Source organism: Dromaius novaehollandiae, chromosome 3 (assembly GCF_036370855.1).
Source record: "Dromaius novaehollandiae isolate bDroNov1 chromosome 3, bDroNov1.hap1, whole genome shotgun sequence".
NCBI classification, from domain to species: domain Eukaryota; kingdom Metazoa; phylum Chordata; class Aves; order Casuariiformes; family Dromaiidae; genus Dromaius; species Dromaius novaehollandiae.
The window spans coordinates 3,038,816-3,053,532 of record NC_088100.1 but is presented as its reverse complement, the minus strand read 5'-3'; the positions used below and the strand labels follow the sequence as shown (position 1 = coordinate 3,053,532).

The window sequence follows — 14,717 nt, the reverse complement described above, 5'->3', positions numbered from 1 at the left end:
TCCAGGATTTTAGGGTCCAAATTTGTTTCTTATCTGAAGCTGGTGAGCAGCAGCACAAGATGGGCCATTACAAAGCCATATGCACAAATAGAGGATCCATCATGAATAGAAGTTCCACAATAGACTCATATTTTGTATCTTCCAAAGCGTGTAAGTAATTTAGGATGAGATTTAAGAAGAGTTTAAATGCCTGAAGATGTTTTTGGCTGTTCAGAAAACCTAAGCATAAGGCACACAATTCCCCTAGGGTGAGAGGGCACTGAACAGTTGATATATTTGTTTCAGCCTTCCCTGGTGCCTACACTGCATCTAAACGTTATTTCACAGCATCTTTAGGCATCGTTGTGTTCTTCCAAATCTGGCCCTGTTAGAAACCCAAATGTCATTTTTAAGATGCCTTCATGCATTCCCAGAGGAGTGCCATCACAAAGCTACAGTCCGGCCTCATTTTGTTTAGTCTCCCTTTCGCTTCTGGCTGTCAGTGGTCCAACTCCAGCAGGACAGACAGAGATGCCTGGTCCCTAATGTGCCAGTTAGGATGAAGGAAGTAGAAGTGGACTTAACCCCTCAAGAAGCATGAGATAAGAGCATCCAACAAGAAGTCATATGTTAGATCCTTCTACAAAGAAACTTGTTTGTCTAGTGATTGCCGTTGGAGAGTTCTGCTGAGCACGAGGGTAGTCAAAGCAGAAAAACTGGATCAGCTGTACGCAAGAGAACGCACTAGGTTTGCGTCTGCCTCGTTCGCCTGGCTTTATTCCCTTCTGAAACCAACCCCGCTAAAGTCAGCTGAATTATACTACACGTAAGTTCTCCGGCACTGACTTCTGAGGGGAAGAAAACCAGGATGAAGATGGGAGAGTGGAACAGAAAGATCCTCTCTGAGTGATGAGATCCTCCTCTACACACTGGTCTTTATTCACTGTAAGGCTTTCATTGACTGTGTGAACCTAGTGCACAGTTGGGAGTTATCTTGCATTAAATCAATAAAGAGATTTATTTACCTAGAAAAACTACAGATTCAGGTAGTGATTTGTAAAGTCTCACATCAAGAATCTTTACACCTGAAGCACTGAATTACTTCAGAGAGATGATCAGGCTTCCTTTCAGATAACGGAAAGAGCAAGATGCCTCCTTTGGGGCCCTGAATCATCCTCCTGGGTCCAAGGCACCTCCTTTTAAGGTACTGCATTGCTAACTCTGGAACCTAAAATAGATGGACTAAATGTGGCCTTTAGGTGTTAAAATACCATTTGTAGACAGAGGACAGCAACTTTAAAAGGTGAAAATATGGTTAGTGGTCTCCCCTGGCCTTTGTGAGCATTGTACACACCATTAAACAACTATCCAACCTAGTACAACTGGCCATAACTGGTACTGAAAGCTTAGAGGAGATGCAGAGGTAGGACAGCAAGGGTCATGTTTCAGGTGCACTAGCAGAACTGTGAAGGAAGGATCTGGAGTGGACTAAGAAGGATATATGTTGAAAGAGAGCTGGAATAGAAAGGGTGTTACAAATCATAAATTACATACATCAGTACAGTAGTTTGGCTAAACGAATCTAACATTTTTTGCTATTTGTATAAAAGCAGTGTGTCATCCCTGCTGCTAGAACTTGGACAGTTCTATAGGAGGAAGAAAACCCCTGATTTCAATAACATTTGCTAGTGAATCTTGTATTTCTAAAGAATGTCACTCCTGCAAGGAAAAAAAATCAAGCCCAGTGAAGAGACAAATCATGTGATGATGACAGCACTAGGTGCACCACAATTTTTTTTTGTTACCAGACCCAGTTCCATAATTAACAATGAAATCCCCTTTGCCTACGTAACAGGAATTCAACCTTGCTTCTGACCAAGAAAAATAAAATGTTCTCCAAATGTACAACACATTCCTTTGAAAACAGAATCAATTTTCTAAAAATGTACCCATTTTTCTACTAACTAATAAAGCTCTAATAAATGAACTGAATCCTTTCAGAAATTTAGCATCCTTTCCGGTCATCTTTTGCTCTGAACGACCTTGATAACAGGATCTGAATTTCCAGATCTATCACATATTGAAATTAACTGAAATACTGAGTTTAGGTTATAATTGAATTAACTGGGGTGTAATGAGTTTACTCATTATTGCTTTAACTGTTATGTATAAACTATCTTCAGTTCTCATCCATAGCTCAAGTTAAGTCTTGGGGTACATGATTATGGTGTGAGACACAACTCAATGAGCCACCATCATTCCCTTACAACTCACTTACATGTAACAATTTTACTGGTTGCAATGAATGAGAGATATGGGAATATTGCATACGTGGCACCCCCTCACTCCTGGATGAGTTTGCTTATCTGTCATTGCTTCTGAAATGCCCCATGTCTGTGTACAGATGGCAGATTTTCATTACAGCTTAGCACTCAATATTCAAAGATTTTTTGAAAATCTAACTCCTGTAGATTATTTCAACTAGACTACTGTCAAAAAAAAAATTAATTTTAAAAAGAGATGGTCTACCTTTAATCACATAGCCTAACTAACCTGCCTCATCATCTCCTGATCACCTACAAATTTGAGCCAGTTATTCAGTCTTTCTGAGCACATCAGGTTTTGTCGTTTCTACTGAGTTGTGGCAACCTAAATATCAACACAGTTTGATATGTTTGTTTGAATATATTTGGACAATAAGAACTGATAAGAGCTTATTAGGAGGGGCCCACAGGCTGGACCACACGCTCTGCACAGCTACCTGGCCTTCAGCATGATTGTGGTGGGGTTCTTCAGGGCTCTCCCAAGCAATTTCCAGCACGGGCCAGGAGTCAGAGCCAGGCAAGGTTCATTCCTGACATGTGGTCTGGATGTGCCCGTGCTGGTTTGGAGGGTAACAGAGTTTAATAGCGTGAAGGTGCCCAGGCCATGCCAGCGGCCTCAAAGCCAAAGACCTGCCTCTGCTTATTTTACTGTTATAGGCTTTGACTGAAGGGTTAAAAGGTTCTAAGCACATTTTAAAGGCTTTTCTGATGTCACGTACTGGAATTTGGGCACTGCTGTTTAACACAGGCACAATACCTAGACCTGATGAGGAACAAGTACCTTTCTAAGAAGCTACCTCTGTCACAAATGGATCCCTACGTAAAACTTTAGAGCGAGCAATTCTCAGAGAAAGCTGACCCTGGAAGTTAAGGTCCCTTATTCTGTGCTAATTCTTTATGAAAGCTATGCCTGAAAAGAGAAGTAATCGTTGTCTTTATACAGGTTTAGATGGAGCAGGGTTGAGACTCTACCATCACGGCAGTGATAACTTCTGCCTACTACTATAGAAGATTCGGTGTTAACACCCACTGATGAAAGGCTTTATATGTCATTATCAGAGCTCCGAAATATTAAGTTATTCGGTGAAAAATTCCATAATTAAGTTCCTCTGACATTCTCACATTAAAACCTTGAACATTTCCAATAACAATAATTAATTATGTTTTTCTCAACACTTTATAATACCTCTCAAAGTAAGATAATGTTTATTGCTCTAGATCCATAAAACACTCTAGACCTAGTTTAACAAGCAGTGAGGGAATAATGAAAACGTAATTGCTGCCTTTATTAAGAAGGTTACTGCTGAACTTTATTTGGTATTTGAAAATTGGAAATCTAAGTTACGTGTAAAATATAAAAAATAATATAGATGATGATTTACCAGGTAGGCTAATGTAAGTTAATAAAACAATTATGAGGCCAGTAGTGACCTCTTTGAGACTAGGATCTCTCAAATGGTTTGTCTTGGGAGAGGATGGTCAAGGGGAGAGGCTAAAAGAAAGCAGAGGTATCTCTAATTTTGATAACACTTAAAATGCAGCTACCACTTTATTCTTCAGATTTCTTTGCCTTCCCGAAAGCGAAACAAAAACTTTGTCATAATACTTCCAATGTACAGTTGAATTAATACTTACCAGCAAGACTGTAAAAGCATTTTCTAATGAAAATCATTCACATTTTGAAATTAATTTGCTTTGACCGTGTTCATTCCACTTTTGTATTTACTTTCTACAAATGTTCAGTTGATTGAATTTTCCTGCTATAACTGTTCAAGGAAAACCAATTTCAAAAAATCACACAAGCGGCATTCAGAAGCAGAATTTCAAATTCACCCTGCCAATTTGTCTGCGTTACTTTGAAAACCTCCATAGTGTCTTTTACTTTGTAGATTTTAATGAAAATATTCTCACAGCCCCTGGGAAGAGCAGAATAGGGAGCTAACTGGTATACCTATGGTTATGCAAGAAGCGGTAGCAGAGAGGGAAACTGTCCCGGGTTTGAAGTTAACGTCCTAACAATATCATCAACTTTAACGTAGAGAAGAAACCTGAAACAGGAAAAAATCATAGCTAAGCCCTGTAATTTTTATTTCAAATAACTGCAATTGGCATGTAAACTAATGGAAAGGAGGTCAACAACTAGTATCCAGCAAGGACAAAAATACTTAGCACCGCAAGTACAAACAAGACAACCTTGCAAATTCAAATGAAATACCCTGGATATATTCATATATCTACATTCATGTATGACCGTATAATTAAACTTCGGTAATTAATCTTAGTTGCAAATTCCTGACAGAAATATGATTAACTCTGTAATTTTGAAAATAATGCACCGATTTACACTATATGTTTAGAATTTACACTGTATCTACACATACTTATCTGCACACAGTCAACTCAAATTACTTGGCTTGAAAGGAAATATGGAAATAGCTAATATAAGCTGAAATACTTTGCTATATAATCTCTCCAAAGCCAAAAAGTAAAAAAGGCAATATTTATAAATATATTAAGTTAATAACCAGCCCCCAAAGTAGGCAATGAACTGATTTTAAATATCAAATGTGGCGTGACCTGACAATTCAGGAGAGACGGAGAAGAAATCAAGTTAGCTAATCTGTCCCTGGCTAGGATTATCACAAGTGTTGAAATAAGAAAGATGGAAAGAAAAGCCAAGCCAACATAAAATTGTAACAATTCCAGACAGTGCTGCAGATAAATAAAATTATAAGAGACTACAGCACTACACGCTGGTAAGATAAAACCTGCTTGCTTTTAATCTGTTATAGTCAGAAAAAACTCAGCATGGTTTGGATGTGAAAAAAGAAAATTTTAATTAATACATGATATTTGAACAAGACCTGTGATACAGCTCATTCGACATTTCCACGTGGATGTTGTACAATATCTGACACTGCCTTGCAGATTCCAGCAATGCTGCGGATCTGAATTTTGGTATTAATTCATATCTATCCCTGCACGACCAGCCTTGAAGGATTAATCTGTTTGAAAGATGAGAAAAGAACAAGGTAAAGAATCCCAGGCTGATCTGAGATTCCCTGAGACTTATTTGCCAAGGAAGAATATCGGTGGCTATCATAGCTGAAAGGACCACCTGGCTCACTTAAAGGCAGGACTTCCCTCAGGAAGGGAACGAGCCTTCTAGGGTCTTTCAGGCTTGATTTAAGAGAATGACTCAGTTATGAAAAAAGACATTTGAAATACTGTTTACTGAAAATGTGGGACTCTAAGAAGCATTTATTAACTGTTAGAAGAAAACCTCCACTGCATCATAACAACGGGGACTTAGAGGCGATGACAGGATGGGCTATAACGACAACCTCTTCGCTTCATAAAGATTAAGTGTGAGCTCTCTGTGACACTGGTGCTCAAAAAGATATTCCATATTTCAGGTAAATATCACAGAAATGGAGTCTCCAAAACATTCTTGATAATAACCCACATAGCAGCAATTAATTGCTTCCTTAGAAGTCAGGACTTCCCATTTGGCTGGGAATTTCTTACAGATAATGGCATGCACAAATTGTAAACAAAAATTAAAGAATCTAAAGAGACAATGGAGTTCCTAATTTTAGATACTAAGTATCATGCGCATTCCTCCTTTGGAAGGTTATAAAATCCTTATGTTTTTCTTACTACAGAAAAACATAAAGAAATAAGAAAAATATGAAGAAATGTATGTTTCATTTTTTAATGGTCATGTAAGACAGATCTGGTTCAGTCTTGGTTCTTATACCCTGCTTGCTCCGGTATCTTATTTAGGACAGTATTTATACAAGTGGTTCACTGGATAAACAAATATTATAGCAAACCAGGTAAAATTTCAAGACAAACATTAGGCTCTATACATCTGCAGATGATGGATATTATTGCAATTATTCTCATCCTTCTTATCTTTCCTCCTATTTTTTATCACGCACAGTTGTTGTAACTACTCTTAAAGCAGATGATTACAAACTTTCAGACTAAAGGCTCACATCTTCTTAGACATCCTACATGATCCCGTGCAGTGGAGCACCGCCTTCCTGATTGGCAATGCTGATTAATGTAAGATATTATTAGTATTATTGCTCTTTTATTTAACAACAACACACCTACAGATCTTTTAATAAGGGACTTTTCACGATTACAAATTAGAGAATTACATCAGTGGATGCTGAAAGGTTGCCAATTCTATGCCTGCAATGCCACAGTAAAGTTTAAAGATTGGAAGGAAAAACAGGACATCATATTCATCTGAACTTAAAAATAAAACAAAAAGAGTGAAATATCAATGGCCACTTCATAGAGCTTATGTACAAGCTTAATCCTCCAAGTACTAAGACAGCCCAGCAATGGCAGGTAGAAAGATGTAACAAGAGCTCAACCCAGAACTGCCACAACTCTGAAATCTCAAATTGCAGCTGAGCCCTGATCAACCCAGTGCAGATGACAGAGCAGGAGAAGCGATTCTGAGGGTGCTTTTCAGACCGTTCAGGAGTAACACTTGTTTGGTAGACATACGCAGGTTGCATACATTTCTTGCTAGGGAACTGAATGTTTTCTTCGACATTTTTTCATGTAATAAAGGCCATCTCAAAACCATTTTCATTTAATTGCTGTGTTAGGAAAGGCCACAATCTGTGCATTTTCACTCTGTTTACCATTCAGAACAATCTTCTTTTGACAACATGATTCATATCATTCATTTTAAACCTCTGTATAGCAACATTTTAACTTACTGCACAGAAAAAAATGATAAATTCAGGCACTTTTCTTTTAGACTCAAAAATTTCTACATTAAACACAGATTTCCATTATTACTGATCTAATAAGTCCTATTCTCATCTGGGCTATCAGCAACTCAATAAGTAATTACCATTCACCTTAGGCTGTTCCAGTCCATTAGACCAATACTGATGACTCAGGGGAGGCAATAAATGAAGAGCACAAAGCTGATAAAAGAACAGAAAGTGATGTGAGAAAATGCTGCAGCTGTAACTCATGCCCCTTTGCTGTTTACGGAGAAGTGTGCAAATAATATAAAATTGATATGATCAAATGTAGAATAAGTTTCTAACTTCAATGGTTTCTTTCCTTGCACAGTGAAATATAAAAGCTGTTCACTCAGATATTGCACAGGAACACAAGACCCGAATTTACTACCAATCTAAGCATAATAGAGACTACTGGAAGCAAACAGCACAGTTTTATCTGTACATGTCACAGGCTCTGCTCTCTCTGAAGACTAAGCATTACTCTTGGGAGTTGAACACTCGTAGTTTTGTAAATTAAATTGACTTAGGCTCTTATCTCACCCAGACCGATATAAAGATGATGACTGCACAGCCCCGCTGCTGTACAACCAGGTCAGAACCACACCTCGTGACTCTTGGCTGCTTGAGAAGCAGCGGTCATCTTCAGTGGTCATCATCAGCATGACATGACTGGAGAAGAGAAGGCCTTGGAGAGCCTTCTGACGTCTCAGAAGAGGTCACTGAGACACAGTCAGGCGCTTTGCTGAGGTGCACATCAGGAGGAGAAACAACAGTCATAAATCAGAACATAGGAGGTTCCAGATGGATATAAAGTTTTCACTCTGAGGATAAGGCGGCACTGGAACAGGTTGCACGGAGAGGTTGTGGAAGCTGGTAGTTGAAGGTTTCCAGACACGACTGGACAAAGCCATGAGCAACCTGGTCTGAATTCAGTGCTGACCCTGCTTTGAGCAGGAGGTTGGACTAGAGACCTCCTGAGGTTCCTTCCAACCGCAATGGTTCTACGTTTCTAAGCTATGATTTGGTTTTATGAAAAGAGAAGCCTTAGCAGATGATTGAGATGCCATCTCTGAGTATACAGCACAACTGTACAGGCCATACCAAGTGTCAAAAAAAAAGTAATAAAGTGATGAACTTCAGACAGAATTTTAAATCTCAGCTCTTACGTTAAAGATTGCATGTCACAGCATATCCAGGGCTTGTGATTCACTGATATGTCCTCTTACTGATATTGATACAAATGAATTAAAATTATGTAACTGTCAGCAAAACATTTACAGAGAGCTTAGATGGTTTTGCCAACTAGAGTAACAGCATAATAAATATTTCTAGATAAGTGACCGCATTTAAATGGACAACCAAAACCTGAAATACATGCATTGAGATTTCAAATGCAATCTTTTGTTTGAAAACATATGGCATGGTGTGCGGGGAGGCTGTCTTTCATTATACAGATAATTTTATATTTGATTCCTCTATTCAAGCTGGCTCGTTAGTTTAAGTAAAAATAATGTTTAGCATTCATTTTATTGAACCAAGTCTCTTCAAATCAAAATAAAAGTTATACCAATAATGCTTGCTCTGTAATTATATTTTTCTGGAACAACCTAGATTAATCACAGACTCACAGTAATGATTAAAAATGGGGTACTTTTAATATCAATATTTAGTAGTGATAAAGGAGCACAAATATTTTTGCATAGATTTTTTCATCAAAAGATCTTTTGACAACTTGCCTACCTCAAACAGCAAAATCTTCCTGGCATTTCGACAAAAACTTTTACCGAAGAATCTCCAGATTCTTTACAAATCTTATTTAAATTTCTCTTCAAAGTAACACATTTAGACTTGTTCGTTGTGACTATTATTTAAAATGCATTTAACTTTTTCTGGAGTCTATCAGTAACGCAGAAATGTATCTAATTTTCAGCCCAACTCACAGGTCATTTAGGAACCTGGTGCTCAGTCTAATCCCTCTCCTATCCCGACATGTTGTGTATGAGACTGACCACACAGCTACCTGGTAATATTTCTTATCCACTTTTTAGATAGGTAAGTAATACATAACCCATAGAGAATAATGAACACCCCAGTGCTACTTTTTAATAGTACAATTATTTCTACAAAGATTCATAAAATTTTGGAGTCACAGCTCTTGTCATACATACTCACTTGTCCTTCAAACATCTGCAAGCGACAAGTGCAGCTTCGCAGTAATAGTGAACTGACCTAACATCTTTGCTGCCATATATATTCCCCAGTTTTATTATTTTGTCAGGCTCTACTCCCAAGCAAAGTAAAAATTATATCCTCGTTTTACAGACGGAAACTCATGAAAGTTTGCAAGATCAGGCACAACTACTTTATAGCCTTGCTGATGACATGCATTAGGAAATTTTTAATGAACTGAACTGTAAGGAAAAATGTCTTTATTAAGATGTGTTGTTCCTCTCTCAGTGGCTAAATGATTGTTTCCAGAAGCAATAATCAGCTACTGATATGAAAGCACCCAGTTAATTAGCTAAAGATTGTACTATTCAAAGAAGCTACATTATTCAGTCAACCATGGGAAATAGCTTTATTTTACAATATTATTAAATGCGGCTTTTGAAATTGTTTAGCTGGTAATGCAATTGTTGAAAAATATCCTTCACTTGAAAAATATCTTTGTTGGTTAATAATTGCAAAAGAAAACACATAAAATCGAGCAGCTATGTTGTTATGCAAGAAGATAGTTTCTTTTTGTAGCTTTTCAACTGGTATACTTTTAATTATTGCAGTAGAGACTAGAATAAGCTCTAATACACAATTATATAAAGTTTTGGACAGTGAACTGAAAATCGACATACAATTAAAATATTTTCCTTGTTATATTTCATATGGAAAGTGGAGTACAAACAGTTTACTAGTATATACCCTTTTGGAGACGACAGTGAATCACTGAATTGTTACCTTATGTATCAAAGAATAAGACTGAAAACTGGTTTAATTACAGACAGAGAAACTTTACACCTGTTAAGATACCTGGATTTCCATGTCACAAATATGGGAAATTGTTTTGTTTTTCTATTGAAAAAAAAACTTCTGGATCATCAGTTGAATCAATAGTTGCAATCTGTAAATATGAAATGTGAGACTTATCTAATCTATTTATCTAAAACCTGTTCATTGAACGTGTAACGTTCTTCCTGTAGGCAATGAAGAGTAAGGTGCACCTGCACAGATTTATTGCCCTTTTCTACTTAAAACCAATTTTATAATGGAATCCGGACCTGCCTATTGGCAGCCAACTCCACTGACTTTAGAAGCCACCTAGACAAGAAGTTCAGATTTAAGAACCTCAAACAGGAAATTTAATTGTATCCACTCCATTCCAAAAGTAAGGATGGATCTAGATCACTATGAAGAATACACTTGGAAATGAAAGCGATTTTGTAATCTGCGGTTTAAAATATTGGCAGAGGAATCAGTGCACAGCCTAAATATTTTAAGTTGTTCTAAGTGCTTTCTTGCAAAACTGTAAACACCAAGGAATCACAGAACAATACTAAGGATTTCAAGTTTCATTTTGCTTTACACAAATATCTACATGTATGTATAGCTATATAAATATATATGCATGTGTGTATATATGATATCTATACAGCTATTTATATATAAATGTATGCAAATATGACTTAGGGATCTAGAGTGGGGTCTAGTGAGACCTTGGCCAAATAGGCTAATTAGGCTGCAGGACTGCAGGAATGAGGAACTATTTACATCATTTCCTCTTCTTTTTTTTCTCTTTTACTTTGAGAAAGTAGAAAAAATTCACTCCTGCTCTTTGCCCCAGTTTGCTGCTCCGAACATTTTACACAAAGCTGCAAGAACACGGCAGTCTGGACAAGTGAAAAATGAAATCACAGAAAGAGCTGGGAGAGGACTGAAAGGCAGCCGTTGGCCACAGCTCCTTGCTTAGATGGCACTCCCAGGAGAGACTTATCCTGCAAAGAAATTTCAGACAAACCTCTCTCCATCCTCAGCAATTTCTGCGAAACCAATAGGGAGCTGCTGAAAAGGCCGAAGATCCTCTTCCAACAAATTTGCAAAAAAAAAGTGCATAACCGGCAAAGTAACAATTCATGCCCAGGTTGGAGATAACGATGAGAAGAAGAAAGAAAGAAAACATTCACAAAGGGTGGTTTGGCCCTTCGGTCAGCAGAGAAGCAGCAGATAGGATTTCACACTGGCTTCACTTTAGCCAGGACCTTTCACAGTCAGGTGTGTGCATCACCTAGCACTACCGATTTCTGTCTCTTACTGACGTATATGGGAATTTCCTATGGAAAAACTAACAATAATGGAAATTTTTGGATTGGAGCTCACCAGGCGAATGCCTAACGCAGTAAACAAACTCTGTAAAGGAAGATCTGAAGGTAGGAAGGTAAGTCACTGGGAAGGTAAATAGATAATTTTTCACCAATGCAGTGGCATGACAGCAAAGAGAAAAGAGAACATTAAAAAGACAGAAGTGAAAAGGTATCATAATCTTCTATCATGCACTAAAAAAAAGGGGGGGGGGGGCTGACAGGCTGAATGACAGTTTCTTAGATGTCACAGTTCAACAACAATTTCCCGAGAAGTAAAAAAAAGGAACAAAAATAGAAATGATGAAAATGAAAAGGGGTTACGTAAGTCCCTTCTTCCTTCCTCCCTCTTCACCCAGCCCAGATATTTTTCATGAAGATCGGTAAAAGCAATGCAGTAAAAGGCAAAGGCAACCTGAGGAAAGATACTCATGGAGAAGGGAGGCTTGGGAAACTTTTGTGTATCGACTGTAAGCTCTGTCCAGCGAAGCAGCACTTGCAAGCGCAGCACTTTCAGACACTAATAAGAAAGGATCAATAATGACTAAATGACATTTTGATTATAGTCAACTGAGAGGAAAAAAGATCTTGACACAGTTCACGGTAGCAGGAAAAAGTAGGCGCTGGAAAAATGCCAAGCCATTTAATTGAGAGCTAGATTACGCCACGCTCGCCTTACGCTATTCCACAAACAGTAGAGCTAAGATAAGGGGCAAAGTACTACTCAAACTGAGATGGGTGACTTGATTTATTTTACCATTCTGGGAGTTTTCCAAATCTGAAATAGGCTGCGAGCTTGTTGATAAATTATAGAACATGATGGGCCATATTTGGTTTGGGAACTGTTTTCAAGAATACCTCCTCCTTTAATCTTTCCCTTCTTTTGACTAATCCTGCCTCGCCATTACCGCTGGCATATAAAGACTGTAAGAAGCTTTCTTTAGGGCCATCGCATTAGCTATCTGCCAAAAAAGCTGCTCAAAAGCAGTTCAAGGCATTCTCACAAGCCCCCAAGTGCTTTGGATTCCCTGTGTTTAGCTTTAGAAAAAAAAATGTCAATTGACTGTTTGCTTATCATCTCTAGCACATTCATACGAGTGCTCTTCTCACGGAGGAGAAAACGGAGATCAACTGGTGAACTCTTATTCATCCCACTCAGAAACAGCACTCCCATCCAAGAGACTGGGCACTGGCACACAACTTTCCAAAAGCCGCATTGCCAAATGGAAGACGTACAAAGTGGCCAGAATCACGAAGTTAAATGATTTGCTGCAGACAATTGCTCTTCAGTGTTAATTCAGAAGCTGAGCCAGATACTCGGTGGCTTTATGCCAAATCCCAGCACCAGCAAAGAGCCTGCCCTGCTATGCGCGTGCATCAAAGGAACGAAGAGACTCAGGCTATTGGTACCTATATTTGGAAATGCATACTTAAAATAGTAAAGCCAAAAAAATTTGTAAGGAAATTAGTGTATTCCTGTGACACATTTGGAAATATTCCGTTACCTAAATATAGATATTTCATGCTATTTTAGATGTCTAAGGTATCTGAAACACCTTGCACTAAGTAGTGCAAGAATAGTGATATCTTTATAGTACTATTATAATTATTATGATTTGCTGTTCAGATACAAATTTTCCATCCCTAACATCAGAATACCATCAGAAAGAGGCTTACAGAGGAAAAGTGGAGGAAAGACCCTACTGCAAGCACCAACTAAATAATATTCAAGTTCAAGAAGAAAGACCATGAATGAAAAAAGTCCTGTTTAGAAAGGAAAGATTCATAAAGTTGACAGATAAAAGGGACTGCGAGATCATCTAATCACATTAATTAGTACATCATTACATTATATTCATTTATTCACAGTCTTTCCTCTATTAAACCCACTAACATAATTTTTGCTGCCATCGCAATAGTACCCCTCTACCTTCCCAAGGCGAAGTCTAGAGGTAGAGTTAGGACGGATACATAAGGAAGGTAAAGCACGGACAGACTGCAAAGCAAATGAGTGTATTGGGAATGGACGGGACTCACATTATCATAAATAAATCATATTACCACCAGCAAGCAATCACTTCTGGAAACAAAAAGAGAAAAGTAAGAAATGCTTCAAACCATCCCTCACACTCACCAGCACGACTGCGTTACCAGAAGCAGACTGTGCCCTGGGAGCTCTGCGGGCCATGACAGATCTGCAGCTCTTGCAACACGGCTCAAAACGAAGTCTACAAACTACTGCCGTTAATAGTTGTGCTTGATTAGCAGTTTTGATGTTTAAATCTGTATTAAATGCTAATGAATTAATCAGCAACGGAAAGAGATTTTATTTGAATTAGTGCTAGTTCTTGAAAAAAATGTAGTACAGGGGAATTAAGTGACTTAAGGAAAGAAGTTACAGTAGTTGCAATCATGGGTGTAAATTGTGTAGAATTGGGAAAGGTAAATAATATCCAGTTATAATTTAAGTTGGGGATAATATCTCACAAGCATGTGAGACAGAAGCCCTGTATGTGAGCAGAGGAAACGAATTCCACGACACATAGGACTCAGAAAGGGAAATCAATAAGCCAGACTAGGACCAAGCCACTTCTCCATGTTTTAATCTAACCGAACTTCACTGCAAAGCACATATATACATATATATACTTGATGTATAAAACAGACTCCAACCGCACACGGAATTTTTGCTTTTTTAATGCAAAGACTTTTTTAAAGTCAAACTCTTTTATATCATTATAAATCACGTGACCATAATTAGGGAAGGAGAAATACCATCACAACTGGTACTACTTCTACGCTGCTTTATTATGTGTAAAGCATGTTAATGCATAGGTTCTCAGCTGGGTGAAGGACACAGAAGAACAACCAGGTGCAGAGGGGTCACAGTCATTCTCATTATTACGGCTGTGTATGAGGGCATCCTGCATTAGACAAGGCTGATCGCAAAAATTATCCCTGTTAAAAACTAAGCTTAGATTTGGGAAAGATGAAAACCTACAAACCTGCTATATTTGTGCTAAAGCAGCACTTATTCTGCAGAAATTTGCTCATAAACTGAGACTGCACACTACTGCAAATTAATCACACAGGAAGATCCTATTCAACTGTATCATCTACCAGGAAAAGGTGCACAACAGGAGCAATATTTTGCAAAATTACGCTCTGTATTTGCTGTCCAAACTTCAAACTAGGATCAAGTAGCAAAATATTAGAAATCACTCAGAGAAATCAGAATCATTCATTATGAGGAAAATATGAAAACAATGACCATGATTTTTTCA

General features: G+C 38.0%; 1 protein-coding gene across 2 annotated transcripts in view; it reads right to left on the bottom strand.

Moving 5' to 3' along the window:
• MSRA (methionine sulfoxide reductase A) overlaps positions 1-14,717 on the bottom strand; it is a 276,740-nt gene that overhangs the window by 183,672 nt on the left and 78,351 nt on the right. The gene's annotated exons all lie outside the window — the stretch shown is intronic.